This window comes from Dendrobates tinctorius, unplaced genomic scaffold, assembly GCF_039654945.1.
Source record: "Dendrobates tinctorius isolate UK_male_01 unplaced genomic scaffold, ASM3965494v1 ptg000007l, whole genome shotgun sequence".
Classification (NCBI taxonomy): Eukaryota; Metazoa; Chordata; class Amphibia; order Anura; family Dendrobatidae; genus Dendrobates; species Dendrobates tinctorius.
The window spans coordinates 48159056-48186511 of record NW_027361675.1 but is presented as its reverse complement, the minus strand read 5'-3'; the positions used below and the strand labels follow the sequence as shown (position 1 = coordinate 48186511).

The window sequence follows — 27456 nt, the reverse complement described above, 5'->3', positions numbered from 1 at the left end:
GATCCCCGGTATGGAAGTTAGGACTGTTCCACTCAGTGCTCTGGTTCTGACCCCAGGCTGACAGGATGATGTGGCATATTAAGGGTAGTAGTCTGGTGGCTCTGGCTGACAGGATGATGTGGAATATTTGGGGTAGTAGTCCGGTAGCTCTGGCTGACGGGATGATATGGGATATTGGGGGTAGTAGTCCAGTGGCTCTGATGTGTGGGATATTAGGGGTAGTAGGCCGGTGGCTCTGACGGGATGATATGGGATATTAGGGGTAGTAGTCCGGTGGTTCTGGCTGACGGGATGATGTGGGACATTAGTGGTAGATGTCCGGTGGCTCTGATGGGATGATGTGAGATATTAGGGGTAGTAGTTCGGTGGCTCTGGCTGACAGGATGATGTGGGACATTAGTGGTAGTTGTCCGGTGGCTCTGACAGGATGATGTGGGATATTAGGGGTAATAGTCCAATGACTCTGACTGGATGATGTGGGATATTAGTGGTAGTTGTCCGGTGGCTCTGGTTGATGGGATGATGTGGGATATTAGCGGTAGTAGTCTGGTGGCTCTGACGGGATGATGTGGTATTAGGGGTAGTAGTCTGGTGGCTCTGGCTGACGGTAAAATGTGGAATATTAAGGGTAGTAATCCGGTGGCTCTGATGGGATGATGTAGGATATTAGGGCTAGTAGTCCGGTGGCTCTGACAAGGATGATGTGGGATATTAGGGGTAGTAGTCCAGTGGTTCTGGCTGACGGGATGATGTGGGATATTAGAGGTAGTAGTCCGGTAGCTCTGGCTGATGGGATGATGTGGGATATTTGGGGTAGTAGTCCAGTGGTTCTGATGGGATGATGTGGGATAATAGTGGTAGTAGTCCGGTGGCTCTGGCTGATGGGATGATGTGGGATATTAGGGGTAGTTGTCTGGTGGCTGTGGCTGACGGGATAATGTGGAATATTAGGGGTAGTAGTCTGGTGGCTCTGGCTCACGGGATGATGTGGGATATTATAGTGAATGTGGCTATGCAGAGTGGACGGGGCTATACACTCAGCTTTATAAATATATATGTATATATAATAGAGAGAGCGATATAGATAGATAGATATAATCATTATAATTTGTTACAACTAACCATAGTTAGTTAAGGCCCCGTTACATTTAGCGATGCACCAGCGATCCCAACCATGATATGACCCAGTCAGGATCACTGGTGCATCACTAAATGGTTGCTAGTGAGCTGCCAAACAAGCAGATCTCAATAGCGATGCAGCAGCGGTCGGCGGTTGTACTCACCTGTCAGACGCGGCGAGGGTGACTGTCTTCCGCCCGCATCCATGGCTCGCTCGTCGGCGCCAGCAGGAAGCCGACAACGAGAAATATACCAGGCCGATCTCGCTCGATCACTGATAACCAGCGGGGGTGCCGGTCAGAGGTGAGTATCACATGTAGAGAAATAGCTAGTGATATCGCTGTTGCGTCACAAAATCGGTGACGCTTTAGCGATATTGCTAGCGATATCGCTATGTATAACAGGCCCTTTACTATGCCCGGGCAATGCCGGGCTCTTCATCTAGTTATAGTATAGAACAAAAGCTTGATCTAAAATGGATAAGCTTGTGCTAAAAATGTTTTGTATAGTGGTACATGCCTGTTAAGAAATGCAGTGTGTCTTAATGAACAATGCCAAAAGCCTACTTCAAGACATTCATAAATCAAATAAGCTTAGTGGAACTGGGATTTTCAAAGTAAACTTGAAGTAATTTGTGCTGCTTCAGTGTAACTCACAGAACACTAAGTTATGCAGAATTTTGACTTACCGTAATGGACCACTGAACAGTTATATATAAGGTAATCAGTAATTAACCAACCACAATATTACCTGCTCAAAATGTTCCTCAAGACGATCATTCTGTGTGTACAAAATATCATTTTATTTGCCAAAAAACCTAGGTGAGGCAAAGAACAATAATTTTAAAACTGGCTAAAAGCAGCTATTCACTACTGGATAATTCCTGCTTAATTAATTCAAAGCTCCATCTAATATATAAAGCTCAATGTGGGTGTGTATGTGTGTATGTATGTCCGGGATTGGCATCCGCACTGTCGCAGCTACAGCCACAAAATTTGGCACAGTCACATATCTGGACCCCGAGAGTGTCATAGGCTATGTTGTGAGGCAAAATTTTAACCCTGTGTGTTCCAATTCACCAAGCAATTTTCCCCCTATCTACATAATGGGGAAAAAGTGTATGTATGTCCGGGATTGGCATCTGCACCGTCATAGCTACAGCCACAAAATTTTGCACAGTCACACGTCTGGACCCCAAGAGTGTCATAGGCTATGTTGTGAGGTGAAATTTTAACCCCGCACATTCCAATTCACCAAACAATTTTGCCCCTATCTACATACTGGGGAAAAAGTGAAAGGAAAAGTGTTGGAGGCAAATTGACAGCTGCCAGATGTGAACAAGGGGGACTTAAAGAATTAGAGCGATGGCGCCAAAGAGTATATACCGTACAGTTGCTAAGGTGGGGCCCTGACATGGGATACTCAACACACATGGGGATATGAAGACACACACAAAATGCGCCACACACTACCACGTGCTTCAACACATATACCACCCTCAGCACATATTTCACCACACATACACCAACCTCACCACATAAAAGTCGAAACACAGAAGTCGCCACTCAAAACTCGCCATGCTGTCCCAAAGCTGTTTAAAAGATGAAAAATGAGCTGTGATTGGTTGCTATCAGCAACAGTTTTCTTTGTAGACAGTTGTGGTAACTGAGGCCTATTATTCTTATCATTTCTATGGTGTTATCGTCCTTCTGTAAAGCTGAAAATAACACAATTTATTACGGTGCCAACACAGAGCACCCTCTGACACAGACTGCAGGGGGAGCCCAGTATCACACAGGATAGGAATAGATACATGGCTCAGCAGACAGTATCACACAGAATAGGATTAGATACACAGCTCAGCGGTCAGTATCACACAGGAGAGGATTAGACACAAGGCTCAGCAGGCAGTATCACAGGATAGGATTAGATACACAGCTCAGCAGTCAGTATCACACAGGATAGGATTAGATATTCAGCTCAGCACACAGTATCACAAAATAGTATTAGATACATGGCTCAGCAGACAGTATCACACAGAATAGGATTAGATACACAGCTCAGCAGTCAGTATCACAGGATAGGATTAGATGCATGGTTTTAATGTGCAATATATTCATTATAATTTGTTTTAACTAACCACAGTTGGTTACTATGCCCAGGGAACGCCGGGCTCTTCAGCTAGTAGAAAATAAAAACAATGTATATTACCTCCCGAAGTGGCACAGATCCAGCAATATTAGTCCTGCTGTTCCTGGTGGGCTACATGACACTGTTGTGTCAGGTGACCACTACAGCTAATGGGCACAGACTGAGTGGCTGCAGCGGTCATGTGACATAACAATGTCACGTCACTCATTGGGAACAGCTATATCATCATTGCTGGTTCTGTCCTGCTAAGGGAAATGATATACATTGTTTTTATTTTCTATGAGGTGCTGAAGTGATTAAGCAGGGGTAGTTAAGTAGCAGACAACCTTTCAAAATCCAGAAATCCCTGAACCCAACAACAAAGCATTTGGTTCATTTCTTGCCTGTGAGTTCAGGTTTTCAGTTACTGATTAATTCCTCTGCTTTCTCTGCTTGCCATCAATGACATGCACACACACACACACACACACACACACACACACACACACACATATATATATATATATAAATATATATTTAGATAGATAGATATATAAACAGATAGATATAGCTATATACCGTATATACTTGTGTATAAACCAAGTTTTCCAGCACTTTTTTTGGCTTATACATGAGTCACTGTCCCAGAAAGATGGCAGGGGAGGGGCAGCAGTGGAGCAGTTGGTGAGCCGCCGGCTTCCAGCACACATCCTACTTGCTTTCCTATGTGCCCTTGCTGCACCTTGTTCGTTCTGGCGCCGGCAGCTCTTTCGGCCGAGCGATTACATGGCCCTGCTCCTTAAGCTAATGAATATTCACACCTCTCCACTCCCATAGGGGTGGACTGCATATTCATTACCTTAATGAGTGGGGCCACATGATCGCTCGGCATGAAATGCTGCTGGCGCCGGAATGACATGCAGCGAGGGCACACAGAAAGGTAAGTAGGACGTGTTTTTTTTTAAAGTAACCATGCACACAAGGATAAGGGATAAGAAGCCATGCTTACAAGAATAGAGACGGGGGAGCCATACATACCAGGATAGAGATGAGGGGACAATGCATACCCAGCTTTTACTCAAGTCAATAAGCTTACCCAGTTTTTCGTCGCAAAATTAGGTGCCTCGGCTTATATTCAGGTCGACTTCTACTCGAGTATATTCGATATATACTGTATATATATATATATATATATATGTGTGTGTGTATATATATGTATAAGTTTTATTAGTCAATTTCATAAAAATAGAAAAACATACAAGTTTAAAAACAGAACATCCTGACTAATATCTCCTGAGCACATATGCATTTTGATCCTAGATGTGTCAGTGATTCTTAATCAGGGTATAAATGTAAATTGATTCACTGTTTTGCATATGTGTCTGTATTTAGTAAATTGGCTGGGAAACCTAGCCCAAACAATATGTGTGCATGTTCAATTAATTTTAACAATCTAATATGGAGTAAATCCAAAAAAGCCTTCTAAAATCCCACTATATAGTGGGACATACTTTGAAGTATAGCACTAAAAATAAAAAGGATGTGAATATATCTTTAATAGATATATGTAAGATATGTACTGAGGTTCACGCCAGAGGGGTATCTGGCATCTAATGCTCGAATCCAAAATGCCTCTCTGTTATGAACTTTCTTGTGTCAGTCTGTCCCTCTTAGTTGTTTTGCAATGTTTTCTAAAACAATGACCATAAAACTGGTGATTTGACCATTATGGTGTAGAACAAAATGTTGGGATGCAGAAGACTTATTATGGGGGGCTAAGAATATTCCTCAAATGTTTCCTTATCTGTTGGCCAGGAGCTGTCTGCATCTATTTTGTTAGGGGACTAAAGCAAAGTATTGGAGAAAGGTTTACCATTTGTAACATGACACACATTTGAACCATATCATACCGCTCTAGATGTTAATCATTCCATTCAATCATTAACTGTTAAACATTTTTTGAAAATCCATGACCAAATGAACAACTTTGATTCTCAACCCATAGTGTCATTTAATGAATTGCAAAATCTTTAAAATCGCATCTTTACTAAACAAGAAGCTCCTCTTGAGTTACAGTGTTTGCATAATGAAACAAAGGAAAATGAAGCATATAAAATAAAAGATAATATTCAGGACTCGATAGCCACAATTTTATCCTATTCAGTCTATAGCTGATAGAATGACAGATTTTCAGAATATTGTGGAGAAACTATACTTTAAAACTTAATATTGTAATGGGAGCATCTGATAAAGGTGGATCTACAGTATCACCACTTAGATAATGGTCTATAAGACTTGAATATTTTCAAAATGTTAAATGAGAATTTGTACTGCAAATTAAACACTGATCCCACATCTTCCTTTTCAATATAATGAAAAATCTAATACAGAAGGGTGTAGTTTTGGGGTTTCTCAACAGTATAACAGCGGAATATCTAGTTGAGGATTATCCACAAGTGACGATATTCCATGTATCCAAACACACACACACACATAGAGGTGTTTCCTCCACACTTGAGATCCATTATTGCTAGTTTTGGTTCCATAACTGAGAAACTTTGCAAATGACTAGATACATGTCTACATACATTGGTTCAACAGTTGCCAGGGTACATTGAGGACAGCAAAGAAGTTTTGATAATCATGAACAGTATTAAATGGAAAACTAATTTCCACAAGCTCACTTGTGATGTGACCACTTTATATACTTCAATTCCACATGATAAAGGTCTTTGTGTCCTTTCAGAACATCTGAATCGATTTACCTCATACTCAGTGGAACTTAAGGAGTTTATTGTTATGTCTACATCCGTTTTACGCAAACATAACTATTTTTTGTTTAATGGTTCTTTTTTTCTTCAATTACAAGGCTGTCCGATGGGCATTAATTTTTCTCCTTCGCTGACAAATATTTTTATGGGTTGGTGGGAGAAGCAATAAATCTATAATTTTGTCAATACTTTTAGGTTCGACATCACTTTGTACAGACACTTTATTGATGACATTGTCATTATTCAGAGTGGAATGAGGCAACAGTGACGATGTTTGTGAAGCATTTAACCCTTTAACGACCGCCAGCACGACTTTTACCGGTGGCTGTTAAGGGTACTTATGCCTCAGTGCCGCTTTTTTACAGCGTTGAGAAATAAGTGCACGGCGCCCTCCCCCCCCAGAGTCCGAATCTCCCCGGGGTCTTGACTACCATGATAAGGAAAGCCTACAACCTGAATTCTGGCTGCAGAATAGGAGATCAGCAAAAGAGTTGAACTCCACACATATGCAGCAATAAATATGAATCACATCTTACCCAGTGGTTGCATGGGAAGAGGCAATCTATGCCTTTTGCAGTTGCAAGGATCTGGACTGAGCCAACTGATCTAACTCTATCCAATTCTTATTTCTGCATGGTGCCCCCCAATAGGAAAGGAGTTTCAAGGAAGAAGTCATCTTTACACTATCTAAACATTCAGTGTGTAATACATTCAGTACCACATACAGAAGAACTGCCAGTTCCAAAAGCACCAGAAACATTTTCAGTCGAATCAAGAGAGGAAATAGAGGATGATTGGTGTCATAAAGATCTTCCTCTTATAATCCAGACTTTCTGCCAGCAACCTCCACTGAACCACACCTTATAATAACACAAAGTGTACTGAACACTCTTGTTAGAGATTTGGATCTGCCCAAGAGTAAGGATGAGCTCTTAGGTTCCAAGCTACAGCATTGTAATCTCCGAGCGGGCCATGTCTGGATGTTTTTGTTCTGCAACCATGAGATCTTGTCCAATACTTCTTCATAGAGGGTGATTTTGTTGAATGCCACATCAACAGTTTAATGGAGGCTCTGAAGATAAGTCATAATCCAGAGGAATGGAGGCTCTTCATCGATATGTCCAAAACGAGCCTAAAAGCTGTCTTGCTGCATAATCTTCAATTCCAGTTAGTTATGCAGTCCACATGAAAGAAACTTATTACAGCATGAAACAGCTATTGTGGTGCCTGAACTATGATCAACATTTGTGGTCCAGCTGTGGTGACTTAAAGGTGGTTGCTTTCTTACTTGGTTTCCATGGTGGATGCACAAAGTACTGCTTTCTTTGTGAGACAGATAGTTGTGCAAGAGAATAACCACCCCAAGTAAAAATGTCCTGCATCCAGCACTTGTTGACCCACATAACATTTTGTTACCACCATTGCATATCTAATTAAGAACTTTGTAAAAAAAATGGATAAAAATGAAAAAGCATTTAAGTATCTCATTGATAAATTTTTGAGGTTGAGTGAAGCAAAGATAAAGGAAGAAGTCTTTATTGAACCTCAGATTCATAAGCTTCTTCAAGATGAGGATTTTCTCCATTTGTTGCAGGGCAAGGAATGCGTAGCATTTGAATTAGTAGTAACTACATTTTCAGGAAACTCAAGATCAGATAACTATGAAGATCTGGTAGAAAATCTCCTCAAAACATATAAGGATCTTGGCTGTAACATGTCCTTAAAGATTCATTTCTTACATTTGCATCTAGACTTTGTTTTACATAAAACTGCAGAGCAGTGAATGACGAGTAAAGTGAGAGATTTCACCAATATATAGGGGCTATGGAGAAATGTTGGCAGTGGATTATTCAGGATACTCTCCAAGCATGTGACAACATAGCTTCTTTATTCAGGAACAAACAGGAACAAAATATGCTTAATAGATCAAGAATAAATCATTTGTGTGCCTCTATCTGTGCAGCATCTACAGCAGGATGCTTCTCTCATACACAGACAGGAAAACAGAAAATACAGTCACGTGCTCTCTGTATGAGCCTCTGGGAGTTTTCTTTTGTTCTAACTTCATAAACAGCATACAAATCTAGCAATTAAACACTCATAGACAGGAATGGAATTGTTGCACCAAACATATTCCAACAACCCCACTCAACAATTACTTATCCGGTTAGTCCCCTTGCGGTTCTGAAGTCCACAAACTTGGCTCTTGATAATGGCTGTGTCATATGATTGGCTATCATCTTGTCAGACTCGCAATAAACAAACTTGTGTACACCACATTCCATTAAGTCACATATGTGGTGATGTTTTAAATCAATGTGCTTAGTTCTTGCACTCTTCTTCTCACTGCTGGCAAGTTTAATGCATCCTTGGTTGTCCTCATAAATAACTTTTGGTTGAGTTAATGGCTTGCCAAAATTTTCCAAAAGTTGTTTCAACCAAATTACTTCTTGACTTGCATAAGCAGCAGACATATATTCTGCTTTTGTAGAAGATAATGTGACTGATACTTGTTTTCTGCTGGATCAAGAAATTTAGTTTTCTCCTAACTTGAACAAGTAACCACTTGTTGATTTCCGATCACTTGAATCTCCAGCCCGATCTGCATTCGCATAGCCTCTGAGAGTGAGATCTCCTGATGCAGATATCTTAAGATTTAGCCTTTGAGTTTCTTTAAGATATTGAAGAATTGTGGTTGCTATGTACAGAAGTGCTCCCACTGCTTGTCTGTAACTCTCATTGCAGGGTAGCAGATCTTCTCCTTCCAACTTTAAGTAGGATGGATCCATTGGTGTTGACGAACCTTTGGCTTCTGACATTCCAAGCAGGTTTAGTATTGTGGACATTTTATAACTTTAGTTGAGAAGAAAACTCCCATCTTCCTCTCTCTGGATTTGGATTCCCAAATAATATGTCACATTTCCAAGGTCCTTAGTCTCAAAGTTCTGGTTGAGAATTTCACCTAGCTTTGCAATTTGTTTTTCATTGTGGTAGCTCAGTAAGCTCCCATGTCTGGAGTTGGTGAAGGGACTCCATCTCTTCATTAGCGGCATTTATCCACTTCTGCTACTCATGAATAGGCAGTTTTTGCACCTTTTTCCATGACTGTGGCTCTGGTTCAGGAAGTGTTCTGACCATATAAGAAAGGCATCTAGCTGGGATACCTTTGTTTGTCCTTTCTGATCTCATGACTGGAGGTTGACTTGGTTCTTCTGTGTCTTCCTTGGTGGCTTCAGAGCTTATCCACTCTTCAGTGTTTTTCTATTCGGCATCTGGGTTTGGTGATTGAGTTTCTTGTTCTTGCTTCTTAGGCTGGTTTCACATTAGCTTTTTTGCGCAGCGCATCGTGCGCATCCATGCGTATGCGTCATGCGTACCTATGTTTAACATGAAGTCATGCGGTTTTAACATGAAGTCATGAGGTCATGCGTTTGCACACGTTCGTATGCGTTTTTGGGCACATGCGCTTCTTCAAGGTCTGCGCCTAGGCACGCGAGACGCAACTTGTTGCATTTTTGGGTCCGCTGAAAGGCATAAAAAAACGCATGCGAACGCTTGTGAACGGAATGCGACAAAATAAAGCATTACAGTCTATGGGAACGCAGGCATGCGCAAGGACATGCATTCATCTGCGATTTCGTGCTCATGCGTTTTTGGTGTAAAAATGTGTAGACACTGGTTTTAACCCCTAGAGAGCGAATGTGCATAAACTTAAGCGCATGCAAAAACGCATGATGTGTTTTTTGCATGCGTTTCTATTGCGCACGATGCGCTGCGCAAAAAACACTAATGTGAAATTAGCTTTAGGTTGAATAACTGGTGTAACTTCATGGAATTTGAGCAATACAGTTTTCATCAATCACTACATCCCTGCTGATTGTTATTGTGTTGGTCTTTGGATGCAGGATTCTGTATCCATTTTGAGTTTTGCTATAGCCCACCAGGACTCCTTGCTTTGCATGTGATTTCCACATGGAATGTTTTTCTTTGGGAACATACAGTACCTAAACGTTTTGCTTCCAAATATCCTGAGGTGCTTCAGGTTAGACTTCTCGCAGTTCCATAGCTCATATACAGTTTTATTTGAGGCTTTACCTGGCACTCTGTTTTGAAGATAGCAAGCTGTCATGATGGCTTCTCCCCAATACATTGTAGGTAGATTTGCATCAAACAACATACTTCTCCCACTTTCACAGCCAAGCCAGATCTCCCACTTTGCACTGATGAGGGGCAGTACCCTGAAACACAGTGTCTGCAAATGGAGATTCTGGCTTGGCTTTTATCCTAAGTCATGTAACTAGGCTCGTTAAAGGGTCAACATTGACTTTTAGGATTGCTACCTCCAATAGGTGGCACTAGAGTTCTAGTCCTCTTCCTCTCTGAAGAGACAATTTGCATAATTAGCATATTTCCCAGAGGAGCATTGCGGCTTTAAGTCTCCTCACCTCGACATGCTTAGCATGTCATTCTCCGCAAGGAGAAATGATACTTCTTGGATATCGGTCAGACGCCTCTCTCACAGCAAAGCTAGATCTCCCACTTTGCACTGATGAGGGGCAGTACCCCGAAACACAGTGTCTGCAAATGGAGATTCTGGCTTGGCTTTTATCCTAAGTCATGTAACTAGGCTCGTTAAAGGGTCAACATTGACTTTTAGGATTGCTACCTCCAATAGGTGGCACTAGAATTCTAGTCCTCTTCCTCTCTGAAGAGACATTTTTCTATGTTTTCATACATGAGATGATCTGAACAAACTCTTTATTTTCTCTTTTGTTAGCTTAATTTTACAACGACTAAGTTTTTCTTAGATAAAACCTGGTCAACCCAAGCAATACATTGGAAAACCACATACAAAAGATGTGTAGGTAGAAGAGCAAATGTATGGGTATAAGAATAAAACAAGTGGTATTAACGTTTTTCTAGAGGTTGTGACAATGCTGGATTATACTGGGTAAAAATACTTAATATATTCACATAAATGTAATTTAGCAATTTTTTTGTCTTGACCTATACATAATTCATATTATTGCTGTTATCAAGTTTAACAGCAAAGTGATGAGTTTTGATTATTTTATTATGTTTTTCATCCTTATGCTAAAAATAAATGAAACTAGCTAGGGACAAATCAATTTTAAAGGGTAAATGAATCCAGAATACTCTAGGGATAGCAACATTTGCCAAGTAAAGCTCTGTGCATGCATAGATCAAACAATGAACATTCAAGACAGACATTCATTTTGTGAACTGTCTGGGATTTTATGTCTCATGAAAAATGCAACTAGTTTTTACCATAACAATTGCCAATCGTTTATGAGCCCTTCACTCTGGACTGTTTATTATTCTTGTCTTTTTTTTCTATGATGACCTAGAAGGATTTACTAAGCTTTTGCAAAATATAGAAATGTACGTTCATGTCTCTAAATGTTCACCAGGTGATGAAACCATAGCTCAGAAGCTGTTATTTTTTATTTTCATTATCTTGCCATTTTTGATTAGTGGCTTTGTTTTAATAGTATTAGGGTTTGCTGAAAAGTGGGGCTTTCAAGTAAAGGACTACAATTCCCTTTGTTCCTCTCCCATCTCACTGACATTGCCACTAGTTATAGCTGCCTCCATACCCCTATATCAAAAAGTGGATGGTGATGTTGTTCTGCTGCTCACTGGACACTGTAACATAGTAACATAGGAACATAGTTAGCAAGGCTGAAAAAAGACATTTGTCCATCCAGTTCAGCTTCTATTCCGTAAGAATAAATCCCCAGATCTACGTCCTTCTAAGGAACCTAATAACTGTAAGCTACAATACTGAACAATGTGCTGCCCAGCATGAGAAACATGATTCCTCCAGAGACAGTAAGTGAGTGAGAAAGTAAGGTAGAAGTAAAAACAAAGAGCATATGATACAGTTGTGGCCAAAAGTATTGACACCCCTGCAATTTTGTCAGATAATACTCAGTTTCTTCCTGAAAAAGATTGCAATCACAAATTCTTTGGTATTATTATCTTCATTTAATTTGTCTTAATTGAAAAAACACAAAAGAGACTGAAGCAAAAAGCAAAACATTGATCATTTCACACAAAACTCCAAAAATGGGCCAGACAAAAGTATTAGCACCCTCAGCCTAATACTTGGTTGCACAACCTTTAGCCAAAATAACTGCGACCAACCGCTTCCGGTAACCATCAATGAGTTTCTTACAATGCTCTGCTGGAATTTTAGACCATTCTTCTTTGGCAAACTGCTCCAGTTCCCTGATATTAGAAGGGTGCCTTCTCCAAGCTGCCATTTTTAGATCTCTCCACAGGTGTTCTATGGGATTCAGGTCTGGACTCATTGCTGGCCACCTTAGAAGTCTCCAGTGCTTTCTCTCAAACCATTTTCTAGTGCTTTTTGAAGTGTGTTTTGGGTCATTGTCCTGCTGGAAGACCCATGACCTCTGAGGGAGACCCAGCTTTCTCACACTGGGCCCTACATTATGCTGCAAAATTTATTGGTAGTCTTTAGACTTCATAATGCCATGCACACGGTCAAGCAGTCCAGTGGCAGAGGCAGCAAAGCAACCCCAAAACATCAGGGAACCTCTGCCATGTTTGACTGTAGGGACCGTGTTTTTTTCTTTGAATGCCTCTTTTTTTCTCCTGTAAACTCTATGTTGATACCTTTGCCCAAAAAGCTCTACTTTTGTCTCATCTGACCAGAGAACATTCTTCCAAAACGTTTTAGGCTTTTTCATGTAAGTTTTGGCAAACTCCAGCCTGGCTTTTTTATGTCTCCGGGTAAGGAGTGGGTCTTCCTGGGTTTCCTACCATACAGTCCCTTTTCATTCAGACGCTGACGGATAGTACGGGTTGACACTGTTGTACCCTCGGACTGCAGGGCAGCTTGAACTTGTTTGGATGTTAGTCGAGGTTCTTTATCCAACATCCGCACAATATTGTGTTGAAATCTCTTGTCAATTTTTCTTTTCCGTCCTCATCTAGGGAGGTTAGCCACAGTGCCATGGGCTTTAAACTTCTTGATGACACTGCGCACGGTAGACACAGGAACATTCAGGTCTTTGGAGATGGACTTGTAGCCTTGAGATTGCTCATGCTTCCTCACAATTTGGTTTCTCAAGTCCTCAGACAGTTCTTTGGTCTTCTTTCTTTTCTCCATGCTCAATGTGGTACACACAAGGACACAGGACAGAGAATGAGTCAACTGTAATCCATGTCAACTGGCTGCAAGTGTGATTTAGTTATTGCCAACACCTGTTAGGTGACACGGGTAAGTTACAGGTGCTGTTAATTACACAAATTAGAGAAGCATCACATGATTTTTCGAACAGTGCCAATACTTTTGTCCACCCTCTTTTTTATGTTTGGTGTGGAATTATATCCAATTTGGCTTTAGGACAATTCTTTTTGTGTTTTTTTCATTTAAGACAAATTAAATGATGATAATAATAGCAAAGAATTTGTGTTTGCAATAATTTTCAGGAAGAAACTGAGTATTATCTGACAAAATTGCAGGGGTGTCAATACTTTTGGCCACAACTGTATATGATGTTTCTTAAGTCAGGAAGTAGGAGAAGGAAAATATACACATTTTAGTTTATAGTCATGGTCAAGACTATATGGTGATACTGACATACAAATGCTTTTCTACTACATTCAGTACATTGATTACTGACTCATCTTACTAATTAAAGCATTTGCACACAATTCTTTGAGATTTGAAAACTTTTAATTAAAGGTGGGGGCTTCCAATGGACATTACAAGGATTTTCCATTTTCTAATATCTTTCGACAAGATGTAATTCACTACAGTGTAACATCTAACGCAATTTTACTGTTCTTTGAAGCAGAAAAGGGGTCAAAGCATGTGTCATTCCATTTAGACATGAATAAACCAATCCATAATTCTGTTGCCTCAATCTTTCGTTTGTATACCATTCTCATTATTATCACAGTTATTGCTCTTACTGCCAAGAAAACCTTCTGTGATTTCCTATTGTATTGAATAATTGAATAATTTATGTGTAATTACTCTCTAAAAAAATAATCCAATCATATAATTTTATAAGAATCAATTGTACAAAACCTTAAGGTAAATTTAAAGGGAACCAGTCACCAGGAAAAAATGCTATTAACCTGCAGATATGGGGTTATTCTGCTACTTAGTAGTGTTATTACCCTGCCCGGCGCTTGCACTTAGCTGAATGCTGCAGGGACAAAATTAACTTTATCCCTCCTTGGCAGCGTTCTGGTTCCAGTCAGGGGGCTACACCAGGGTGGGTTCAGTCACTGCTCTGAGTATATAGAGAGCCATGGCTGTAACCGCAACCCCCTGTCCTGACAACAGCTGGCCCCAATGAAGAGCCTGTGTCAGTCAGGGCAGATTAGTAGTTTTTTCTGGTGACAGGTTCCCTTTAACTAACTGCTTAGCCACATATAGAAATTTTTGGCCTACTAGTGGGTAGAATGGCAGTAATTACATAGTAACATAGTTAGCAAGGCTGAAAAAAGACATTTGTCCATCCAGTTCAGCCTATATTCCATCAGAATAAATCCCCAGATCTACGTCCTTCTAAAGAACCTAATAACTGTAATATACAATATTATTACACTCCAAGAAGACATCCAGGCCTCTCTTGAACCCCTTGACTGAGTTCACTATCACCACCTCCTCAGGCAAGGAATTCCAGATTCTCGCTGCCCTAACAGTAAAGAATCCTCTTCTATGTCGGTGGAAAAACCTTCTCTCCTCCAGACACAGAGAATGCCCCCATGTGATTGACATCTTCCTTGGTATAAACAGATCCTCAGAGAGATATTTGTATTATTCCCTTATATACTTATACATGGTTATTATATCGCCCCTCAGTCGTCTTTTTTCTAGACTAAATAATCCTAATTTTGCTAATCTCTCTGGGTATTGTAGTTCCCCCATCCCCTTTATTAATTTTGTTGCCCTCATTTGTACTCAGTCTAGTTCCATTATATCCTTCCTGAGCACCGGTGCCCAAAAACTGTACACAGTACTCAATGTGCGGTCTAACCAGGGATTTGTACAGAGGCAGCATAATGCTCTCATCATGTGTATCTAGACCTCTTTTAATGCACCCCATGATCCTGTTTGCCTTGGCAGCCACTGCCTGCCACTGGCTGCTCCAGGGTAGGTTTATCATTAACTGGGATCCCCAAGTCCTTCTCCATGTCAGATTTACCCAGTGTTTTTCCCATTCAGTGTGTAATGGTGATATTGATTCCTTTTTCCCATGTGTATAACCTTACATTTATCATTGTTAAGCCGCATCTGCCACCTTTCTGCCCAAGTTTCCAACTTATCCAAATCCATCTGTAGCAAAATATTATCTTCTCTTGTATTTACTGCTTTAAATAGTTTCGCATCATCTGCAAATATCGATATTTTACTGTGTAAACCTTCTACCAGATCATTAATAAATATGTTGAAGAGAATAGGTCCCAACACCGACCCCTGCAGTACCCCACTGGTCACAGCGATCCAGTTAGAGAATATACCATTTATAACCACCCTCTGCTTTCTATCACTAAGCCAGTTACTTACTGATTTACACACATTTTCCCCCAGACCCAGCATTCTCATTTTGTGTACCAGCCTCTTGTGTGGCACGGTATCAAACGCTTTGGAAAAATCAAGATATACCACGTCCAATGACTCACCTTGGTCCTGTCTATAGCTTAACGCTTCATAAAAACTGATTAGATTGGTTTGACAGGAGCGATTCTTCATAAACCGATGCTGATATGGAGTTAAACAGTTATTCTTATTGAGATAATCCAAAATAACATTCCTCAGAAACACCTCAAATATTATACGAACAATAGAGGTTAGACTTACGGGCCTATAATTTCCAGGTTCACTTTTAGAACCTTTTTTGAATATTGGTGCCACATTTGCTTTGCACCAGTCCTGTAGAACAGACCCCGTCGCTATAGATATATAAGTAAATATAAGAAATAATGGCTTGTCTATTACATTACTTAGTTCACTTAGTACTCGTGGGTGTATGCCATCTGGACCTGGAGATTTATCTATTTTAATCTTATTTAATCGGTTTTGCACCTCTTCTTGGATTAGATTGGTGACCCTTAATATAGGGTTTTCTTTGTCTCTCGACATTTCACCTAGCATTTCCTTTTCCACCGTGAATACCGTGGAGAAGAAGGTGTTTAATAAATTAGCTTTTTCCTCGTCATCTACATCCATTGTTTCCTCACAATTTTTTAAGCTGCCTACACTTTCACTTATGATTCATTTACTATTGATATAGTTAAAGAAGAACAGTTTGGAATTAATTTTATTCTCCTTAGCAATGTGCTTCTCTGTTTCCTTTTTGGCAGCTTTAATTAATTTTTTAGATAAAGTATTTTTCTTCCTATAGTTTTTTAGAGCTTCAACAGTGCCATCCTGCTTTAGTAGTTTAAATGCTTTTTTTTTACTGTTAATTGCCTCTCTTACTTCTTTGTTAAGCCACATGGGGTTTTTCTTATTTCTTGTCCTTTTATTCTCACAAGGTATAAACCGCTTACAGTGCCTATTTAGGATGTTCTTAAACATTTCCCATTCATTATCTGTATTCTTATTTCTGAGGACATTGTCCCAATCAACCAGATTAAGGGCATCTCTAAGCTGGTCAAACTTTGCCTTCCTAAAGTTCAGTGTTTTTGTGACTCACTGACAAGTCCTGCTAGCGAAAGACAAGTGAAACTGTACAATATTGTGGTCGCTATTTCCTAGATACCTGGCAACCTGCAGATTTGTTATTCTGTCAGGTCTATTAGATAGTATTAGGTCTAAAAGTGCTGCTCCTCTGGTTGGATTTTGCATCAATTGTGAAAGATAATTTTTATTGGTTATTAGCAGGAACCTGTCTCCTTTATGGGTTTCGTAGGTCTCTGTTTCCCAGTTAATATCTGGGTAGTTAAAGTCCCCATAACAAGGACCTCATTATGGGTTGCAGCTTCATCTATCTGCATTAGTAGTAGACTTTCCATGACTTCTGTTATATTTGGGGATTTGTAACAGACCCCAAAGAGAATTTTGTTATTATTTTTCACTCCATGTATTTCGACCCATAAGGACTCGACATCCTTAATCCCTTTGCTAATATCCTCTCCTAAAGTGGACTTTAGACAATACTTTACATAAAGACAAACCCCTTCGCTTCTCCGATTTTTACGATCCTTTCTAAACAGACTGTAACCCTGTACGTTAACTGCCCAGTCATAGCTTTCATCTAACCATATCTCGGTTATTCTCACTATGTCATAGTTACCTGTAGATATTTCTGCTTCTAGTTCTTCCATCTTGTTTGACAGGCTTCTGGTGTTGGCAAGCATGCGGTTTAGAGGATTTTGTTTTGTTCCAATCTCCTCCATGTGGATTGTTTTAGAAATTTTCTTACCTCCCTTCTGAGTATGTTGTCTTGGGTCTTCTTTGTTGCACCTCATATCCTTAATCAGCATATTTTCTTACTTCATGTTCGAGTCTAAGGTTTTTCTTCCAGTCCCCTTTTCTTCTAGTTTAACGCCCTCCTGATGAGTGTAGCGAGTCTTCTGGTGAATGTGTGTTTCCCTGGTTTTTGAGGTGTAGTCCGTGTCTGCTGAGGAGTCCGTCATACAGGTAATTCACACCGTGGTACTGGAATCCAAATCCATGTTGTCTGCACCATTGTCTTAGCCAGTTGTTTGCATCAAGGATCCTGTTCCATCTCCTGGTGCCATGCCTGTCAACTGGAAGGATAGAAGAAAAAACTACCTGTGCATCCAGTTCCTTTTACTTTCTTCCCCAACTCTTCAAAGTCCTTATGAATGAACAGGGGAAAAAAATTGCAAACACACAATATAATAATATATAATATAGTAATAACACTAATATATAGAGATATAAATAAATATAAAAAGTGTGATTGAACCAATCTCCCAAGAAAAGGATAGCAGACCATCCGGTATAGATGAAAAAGATTTACTCAAAGGTGGATGGAAGATCCCACAGGAAAAAGATATGCAACATGAATGATGATGCAATAATAAAATAATAAAAATAATAATAAATGGCAAAGTCTTTGTGGAAATAAAAATGCCTTTATTAAAATATTGGCACAACAATTAAATGCATTAAAAATGTGTATATATATATATATATATATATATATATATATATATAATAATAAAAAAGAAGAAAATTAATAAAATATACAACCATATTAGCGATATATTTATGGATAATGGAACAACCATCCCATAACAAAAAAGGCTTGATTAATAATACAGGTAAAAAAATACATAATTGTGGTAACACAGAAATTGTGTAAACAATTAAACGTGCCAAGAAGTGCGAAAGTGCAACTGTGCAAATAACACAAGTCGCCCTAAGGCGTGTGCAATTAAGACAAAAAATATATATACCTGTAAGCCAATAACCGCTATGTGAGTGGTATAATAACGCGCCCCGACGCGCATTTCGGAAATAAAATCTCCTTCGTCAGGGGGATAGATGCAGTGTAATATGGACAGACGGTTTATTTATGGAGGGATCAATTAAATACAAAGTACCACAACAGCGCATGTGCCGCTACTAAAACCCGGAAGTTAAAGGTTAATCTATATCATGTGACTAAGTACTTCCGGGTGTTGTCATACGCCGTTGCCATGCAAACCGCTACTAAGACCCGGAAGTCAAGGGCTAATCCAAGTCATGTGATTAAGTACTTCCGGGTATTGTCAAACGCCGTTGCCATGCAAACCAATGACGTGATCAATAACAGATGCATATGGCTCAATGCTCATGCAAAAAAGATATTAACACACATATGACTAAACAACGGCATATTCAGTAACATACGCTGGTGGTATAATACTATAATAAGAAAGAACGCTGATGGTATAATACTATAATGAGGGAAAACACCGGCAGAGAACATGGTGGCGCATGCGCAGACCCAGCAACACAGAAACTGAATGGCGGCACGCGACCAAACGCCGCCACCATGCAAATCACCGATGCCAAGACAGCGCATGCGCACAGTTCAATGCAAGTGACTGCCTCAAACAATTGGAAGAGGAAAAAAGAAAAATAATAATAAAAAATATATGTTGAAAAATTAAGTGATTGTGAAAAATAATATAACAAAATAATAATGCAAATGATGAAAAGAAAATGTGACAAAGAAATTTTTTGATAGACACACATATTATAGTAATTCCATGAATGATCATGCAAATTACAACAGTGCATGAAAGTGAAATTAATAATGTATATGTATATATAAAAGCACAATAATAATAAATAGTGCCAAAATATTAAGATAGTGGTAAAAACAACCGCACACAAAAATAAAAGAATAGAGTTGAGCGAAACGGGTCGAAAAAATTCAAAAGTCGCCGACTTTTGGCAAAGTCGGGTTTCATGAAACGAAACCCGACCCTAGGATGAGGTCGGCCACGAGGTCGGCGACTTACGCGCCAAAGTCGCGTTTCAAAAGTTTGTTTTGCGCTCTTTTTCAGCCAATCAGGATCCACGGACACTGTGGGCAACGTGATGACCTAGGCACGGGTCACCACCATCTTTCAGAAGGGCATGCAAGTGATTGGCTTGCTTTGGTGGGCGTCACAGGGGGTATAAAAGGGCGTGCACGCCGACCGCCATCTTACTTCTGCCGATCTTAGTATAGGGAGAGGTTGCTGCTGATTCTGTAGGGAGAGCGTTAGGCAGGGAAGAAGACAAAAAAACTGCTTCTGCTGCTAGTGATTTGGCCTGCACAACACACAAGTCACTGTGTGTGCAGTGCAAGGGGAGGCTATATTGTGGTGTATCAGTGGTGTTGGTTGTTGGGCTGCCTTTTAAGGCTTCCTGACACGCTGGCATTGCTGTTTACCCACTGCTCCGCAAACTGCTTTTTTAAAAGCAATCCAATCTCCCTTATCCTCTAGTCACTTTTGTCACAGCTGTGCCATCGAGCCTGTCACATAGCGCTCAGATATCAGTGGGCCTCACACAATCCACAAGTGTCCAGTGTCCAAAAGTGTGAGCAGAGATTCAAAATCTCCATTATCCTCTCGTCACTTTGGTCACAGGCAGCTGTGCCATTGAGCGTGTCACATAGCGCTCAGATATCAGTGGGCCTCACACAATCCACAAGTGTCCAGTGTCCAAAAGTGTGCGCAGAGATTCAAAATCTCCATTATCCTCTAGTCACTTTGGTCACAGGCAGCTGTGCCATCGAGCGTGTCACATAGCGCTCAGATATCAGTGGGCCTCACACAATCCACAAGTGTCCAGTGTCCAGTGTCCAAAAGTGTGCGCAGAGATTCAAAATCTCCATTATCCTCTCGTCACTTTGGTCACAGGCAGCTGTGCCATCAAGCGTGTCACATAGCGCTCAGATATCAGTGGGCCTCACACAATCCACAAGTGTCCAGTGTCCAAAAGTGTGCGCAGAGATTCAAAATCTCCATTATCCTCTCGTCACTTTGGTCACAGGCAGCTGTGCCATCGAGCGTGTCACATAGCGCTCAGATATCAGTGGGCCTCACACAATCCACAAGTGTCCAGTGTCCAAAAGTGTGTGCAGAGATTCAAAATCTCCATTATCCTCTCTTCACTTTGGTCACAGGCAGCTGTGCCATCGAGCGTGTCACATAGCGCTCAGATATCAGTGGGCCTCACACAATCCACAAGTGTCCAGTGTCCAAAAGTGTGCGCAGAGATTCAAAATCTCCATTATCCTCTCGTCACTTTGGTCACAGGCAGCTGTGCCATCGAGCGTGTCACATAGCGCTCAGATATCAGTGGGCCTCACACAATCCACAAGTGTCCAGTGTCCAAAAGTGTGCGCAGAAATTCAAAATCTCCATTATCCTCTCGTCACTTTGGTCACAGGCAGCTGTGCCATCGAGCGTGTCACATAGCGCTCAGATATCAGTGGGCCTCACACAATCCACAAGTGTCCAGTGTCCAAAAGTGTGCGCAGAGATTCAAAATCTCCATTATCCTCTCGTCACTTTGGTCACAGGCAGCTGTGCCATCGAGCCTGTCACATAGCGCTCAGATATCAGTGGGCCTCACACAATCCACAAGTGTCCAGTGTCCAAAAGTGTGCGCAGAGATTCAAAATCTCCATTATCCTCTCGTCACTTTGGTCACAGGCAGCTGTGCCATCGAGCGTGTCACATAGCGCTCAGATATCAGTGGGCCTCACACAATCCACAAGTGTCCAGTGTCCAAAAGTGTGCGCAGAGATTCAAAATCTCCATTATCCTCTCGTCACTTTGGTCACAGGCAGCTGTGCCATCGAGCGTGTCACATAGCGCTCAGATATCAGTGGGCCTCACACAATCCACAAGTGTCCAGTGTCCAAAAGTGTGCGCAGAGATTCAAAATCTCCATTATCCTCTCGTCACTTTGGTCACAGGCAGCTGTGCCATCGAGCGTGTCACATAGCGCTCAGATATCAGTGGGCCTCACACAATCCACAAGTGTCCAGTGTCCAAAAGTGTGCGCAGAGATTCAAAATCTCCATTATCCTCTCGTCACTTTGGTCACAGGCAGCTGTGCCATAGAGTGTGTCACATAGCGCTCAGATATCAGTGGGCCTCACACAATCCACAAGTGTCCAGTGTCCAAAAGTGTGCGCAGAGATTCAAAATCTCCATTATCCTCTCGTCACTTTGGTCACAGGCAGCTGTGCCATCGAGCGTGTCACATAGCGCTCAGATATCAGTGGGCCTCACACAATCCACAAGTGTCCAGGGTCCAAAAGTGTGCGCAGAGATTCAAAATCTCCATTATCCTCTCGTCACTTTGGTCACAGGCAGCTGTGCCATCGAGCCTGTCACATAGCGCTCAGATATCAGTGGGCCTCACACAATCCACAAGTGTCCAGTGTCCAAAAGTGTGCGCAGAGATTCAAAATCTCCATTATCCTCTCGTCACTTTGGTCACAGGCAGCTGTGCCATCGAGTGTGTCACATAGCGCTCAGATATCAGTGGGCCTCACACAATCCACAAGTGTCCAGTGTCCAAAAGTGTGCGCAGAGATTCAAAATCTCCATTATCCTCTCGTCACTTTGGTCACAGGCAGCTGTGCCATCGAGCGTGTCACATAGCGCTCAGATATCAGTGTTTCTCACACAATCCACAAGTGTCCAGGGTCCAAAAGTGTGCGCAGAGATTCAAAATCTCCATTATCCTCTCGTCACTTTGGTCACAGGCAGCTGTGCCATCGAGCCTGTCACATAGCGCTCAGATATCAGTGGGCCTCACACAATCCACAAGTGTCCAGTGTCCAAAAGTGTGCGCAGAGATTCAAAATCTCCATTATCCTCTCGTCACTTTGGTCACAGGCAGCTGTGCCATCGAGCGTGTCACATAGTGCTCCGATATCAGTGGGCCTCACACAATCCAAAAGTGTCCAGTGTCCAAAAGTGTGCGCAGAGATTCAAAATCTCCATTATCCTCTCGTCACTTTGGTCACAGGCAGCTGTGCCATCGAGCCTGTCACATAGCGCTCAGATATCAGTGGGCCTCACACAATCCACAAGTGTCCAGTGTCCAAAAGTGTGCGCAGAGATTCAAAATCTCCATTATCCTCTCGTCACTTTGGTCACAGGCAGCTGTGCCATCGAGCCTGTCACATAGCGCTCAGATATCAGTGGGCCTCACACAATCCAAAAGTGTCCACTGTCCACAAGTGTGTGCAGAAATTCTAAATCTCCCCTGTCCTATAGACACCTTGTACCTTGTTTTACATTACTATATAGTTTGTTGGATTTTGTCTACATTTCTACCAAAAATGAGGAAGGCTGGTGGAAGAGGCCGTGGAATTGGGCGGGGGTTGGCAGCTGGTAATGATGGTGTTGGTGGTGGATCTGATGGTAGTGGCAAGAGCAAAATAGGACCGAATGCAGGAGGTGCTGACCCTGCGTCATCGTCTGGCTACATAAGGCCTCGAACGCTTAGTTTTCTAGGAGTTGGCAAACCGCTTTTAAAGGCAGAGCATCAGGAAAAAGTTTTGTCTTACATTGCTGACTCAGCCTCCAGCTCTATCGCCTCCTCTTCTTCAGTTGTAAAAAGTAAAAGCACTGAGTCGTCATTGGAGGCTCATGTTCATGAACCACACCTTTCCTTGTGTCCTTCACCCCAAACAAGATTGAAGGATGACGCAGGCCATACTACTGATTACTCCATGGAGCTGTTTTCACATACCATGCCTGGATTATCAAGTGAAATGGTGAATTACCCAGGCCAAGATGAATCTGACATGGAGTGCACTGATGCACAGCCGCTGATGGATGATTCTGCTGGTACATTCACTCAGAGCACTACATTGTCCTCACAGTGTACAGAGCCAGATTTTGACCCTGATGAGACTCAGGTGCCCCTTCCCGCACACTATACCACCATACACGGTGACACAGAGAAAGGTGCACATGACATAGAAGAGGAGGTGATGGATGACCCAGTTGTTGACCCAGATTGGCATCCATTGGGGGAAGAGGGTGCTGCTTCCAATAGCTCAGATGAGGAGCATCCACAGCAGACATCGACATCGCAACAGCTGTTATCTGGCAGGCCCGGAGCACTCCAAAGACAGGTTCCAAACATCAAAAGAGTTGCTGGACAGCTTGTCCAGAGGGTCAAAAGATCACAGCGTGCTAGGCCGCAAAATGTCTGCCAAAGTAGGAAGAGTGCAGTGTGGCACTTTTTTGAACAAAATCCTCATGATCAGGCCAAGGTTATCTGTAAGAAGTGTGCAAAGACCTTTAGCCGAGGGAAAAATCTGAAAAATTTGAATACCAGTTGCATGCTTAGACATTTAACCAGCATGCACTTGCAAGCGTGGACACAACACCAAACCTCAGTGCCACATGTGCAACTGATGACAATGAAGGTAGTCAGCAACGCTACATTGTTTCCCCAACTGTAAGCCCACCGGTTAGCACAGCAGCAAATGTTGAGGTGTCGTTGCAAGACCACAGCAGTCAGGGAATCCCACTGTTATATCAACGAAAGACTGATTCTAGGCCATCAGAAAGAATACCAACTCCATCACCATCATCAACCCTCTCTCAGTCCGCCCTGTCCACCGCTACTTCCACCATATGCAGCTCTCAAGTCCAGCTCACCCTCCCAGACACTATGAGTAGGTCAAGAAAGTACTCAGTCTCTCATCCGCGTACACTGGGTTTGAACGCCCACATTGCCAAACTAATCTCGTTTGAGATGATGCCCTTTCGGTTGGTGGAAAGCACAGCTTTCCGCGAACTCATGGCCTATGCAGTACCACGCTATGACCTACCCAGTCACCACTTCTTCTCTCACAAAGCCATCCCAGCCCTCCACCATCATGTGAAAGACCGCATTGTCCATGCACTCAAGCAGTCAGTGAGCGGAAAGGTGCACCTCACAACTGATGCATGGTCCAGTCGGCATGGCCAGGGCCGTTACGTGTCCATCACTGCGCACTGGGTTAATGTGGTGGATGCAGGGTCCACAGGGGACAGCGGTGGTGGGACAGTGCTGCCTAGCCCACGGTATAGGAAACAGTTGGCTGTAGGCGTTCGACCCTCCTCCTCCTCCTCCTCCTCCTCCAGAAGCGAAAGCTCGTCCACAGAGCGCAGTCGTACGAGCACTCCATCTGCAGCTGCCACTGTTGCACACGATGTGTCCCCCTATCGAGCAGCTAGTGGAAAGCGTCAGCAGGCTGTGTTGCAGATGATGTGTTTGGGCGACAGACACACCGCCGAGGTGCTGGCCGAGTACTTGAAGCGACAAACTGAGTCATGGCTGGGCAGTGTACATCTTGAGGCAGGCAAGGTAGTTAGTGATAACGGCCGTAATTTTGTGGCAGCCATAGCCCTTTCAAAACTCAGCCACATACCTTGCTTGGCTCACACCTTGAACCTGGTGGTGCAGTGCTTCCTCAAAAATTATCCGGAGTTAACAGCCCTGCTCCAGAAGGTGCGAAGACTGTGCGCGCACATCCGCCGGTCGCCTGTACACTCCGTTCGTATGCAGAAGCTGCAGCGATTGCTCCACCTTCCCAACCACCGCCTCATTATCGACATTGCAACAAGGTGGAACTCCACCCTGCACATGGTGGAGCGGCTGTGCGAGCAGAGGCAGGCCATAATGCATTTGTGGGAGGATACACGGCCAGGCACTTTGAGAGCAGACATGGAGTTGACAGGCGTGCAGTGGTCGAAGCTGAAAGACCTTTGTAAAGTCCTTCAGTGTTTTGAGGAATGCACACGGCTGGTAAGCGCAGACGACGCCATCCTAAGCATGAGCATCCCACTTATGCGTCTGCTCATGCAAACTTTGACGCACCTTAAGGAGCAGGCGTCTGCAGCCAATGTTGATGAGGAGGAAGAGGAGGAGGGAATCCTTGATGACATTCAGCCATTGTCTGCTCAGGGACCTCTCCTGGACGAGGTGGAGGAAGAAGAAGAGGAGGAGGAGGATGATGGGGATGATTACTTAGGGGAGGAGGATGCATCTCGTGGGGCAAGTGAAAATGTTGGCGTGGCAAGGTCTGGTACAGGGTTTGTGCGTGACTGGAGGGATGTGGATTTGCCAGAAAGTGCTCCTCCAACCAGCACTCGCAGTGCATCATTGACACCGGGAACATTGGCCCACATGTCAGATTATGCCTTGCGGATCCTAAAAAGGGACCCCCGCATTGCCAAAATGATGAACGATGATGACTACTGGTTGGCCAGCATCCTGGATCCACGCTATAAAGGCAAATTACAAAACATCATGCCACAGGAGAACCTTGACCTAATATTGGCTAATAAACAAGCAACTCTGGTAAATCGGTTGCTTGAGGCATTCCCAGCACACAGCAGCGGTGATGGTTCTCACACGAGCCGTACGGGCCGGGGGCAGCTTGGCAGAGGTGTTCGTGGTGCACACAGCAGAAGTGGCATTGGAGACAGGGGTTTCATGACAATGTTGTGGACTGATTTTTCAAGTACCGCTCACACAACTGGTAATACTGCATCGATGGAAAGTGACAGGAGACAGCAGTTGTCAACTATGGTTACAAACTACATTTCCTCCCACACCCGCCGTCAGACACACCGCTGTACTATGAGGGGCCCAGTGCCAGTACCGACGCCCATGAGTGGGCCCCCCTTGCTTGGGCAGGGCCCCAGCATTTGCAATCTTTACCTCTCCCTGCTCCTCCGCTGTGTAATCTGGGCCGTCAAATCCATACTGTGCCTGACACCGTCTGAGCCTGCCTCCTGAGACATATATTTTGAATGTGTATGCTATCCATACATGTTATCCGGGGATACGGTACCCTTTCTAACCTTTGTGCAATCACGTGCAATCCATACTGGGCCTGACACCATCTGAGCCTGCCTACTGAGACATATATTTTGAATGTGTACGCTATCCATACATGTTATCCAGGGATACGGTACCCTTTCTAACCTTTGTGCAATCACGTGCAATCCATACTGGGCCTAACACCGTCTGAGCCTGCCTCCTGAGACATATATTTTGAATGTGTACGCTATCCATACATGTTATCCAGGGATACGGTACCCTTTCTAACCTTTGTGCAATCACGTGCAATCCATACTGGGCGTGAGAACGGCTGGCGAGCTGTTAAGCAAGCTACAGCACCTGTCCAGACAAGTACAGGGATTCCCTAGCGAGGAGACTTATTTGATTGTTTTCAATGTTGGGTCAGCAATTTTTGGGGAGCACTATACTCTGGAGAATGATAGATGGGGCCCACCATACACTGGAACATTCCAAAGGTGGACATCAGACACTGGAGCAGCATTTACAGGGCCCATTATACACTAGAGCATTAGAAATGGGGCCCATTATGTTTGGAGCATTATTTGGGCCCATAAGACAGTGGAGCTTCATCCATGGGGACCAACATATACTGTAGCATTATGTGGAGCTCATCATATACTGTTTCAAACATTATGTGGGACCAATGATTCTGTATGGAGAAATAGATGGGCCTCATCATGAGATGTAAAAAGTGAGGTATTTTTCATTGTACTATACAGCTATTTATCTGCCGTATCGGAGCATGATGAGTTGTGGTATGTGTTAAAGGGGCGCTCTTTCGCCCAGGGCACATGAAAACCTGCAGCCAGCCCTCCCCCCCACAACTTTAGCCAAATAACCCCCATTTTTCAGTGCGTAACTTGTATTATGAAGTTAATTAAGGTTGACAAGCTTAGGTAAGAAGAATTGATGCTTTTGGCATTCAAATGGGCACTGTAGGTGTGTTTCCTGTCCTCCTCTCACTGCCGACTTTTATTCCCCATTGACTTACATTGGGTTTCGTGTTTCGGGACGACCCTGACTTTTCCCTATAATCGGACGATCTTGCTCGACCCGACTTTTGGAAAAGTCGGGTTTCACGAAACGAAA

General features: G+C 42.7%; 1 protein-coding gene across 1 annotated transcript in view; it reads left to right on the top strand.

The window, feature by feature from the left end:
- DOC2B (double C2 domain beta) overlaps positions 1–27456 on the top strand; it is a 1203985-nt gene that overhangs the window by 746021 nt on the left and 430508 nt on the right. The window lies entirely within an intron of this gene.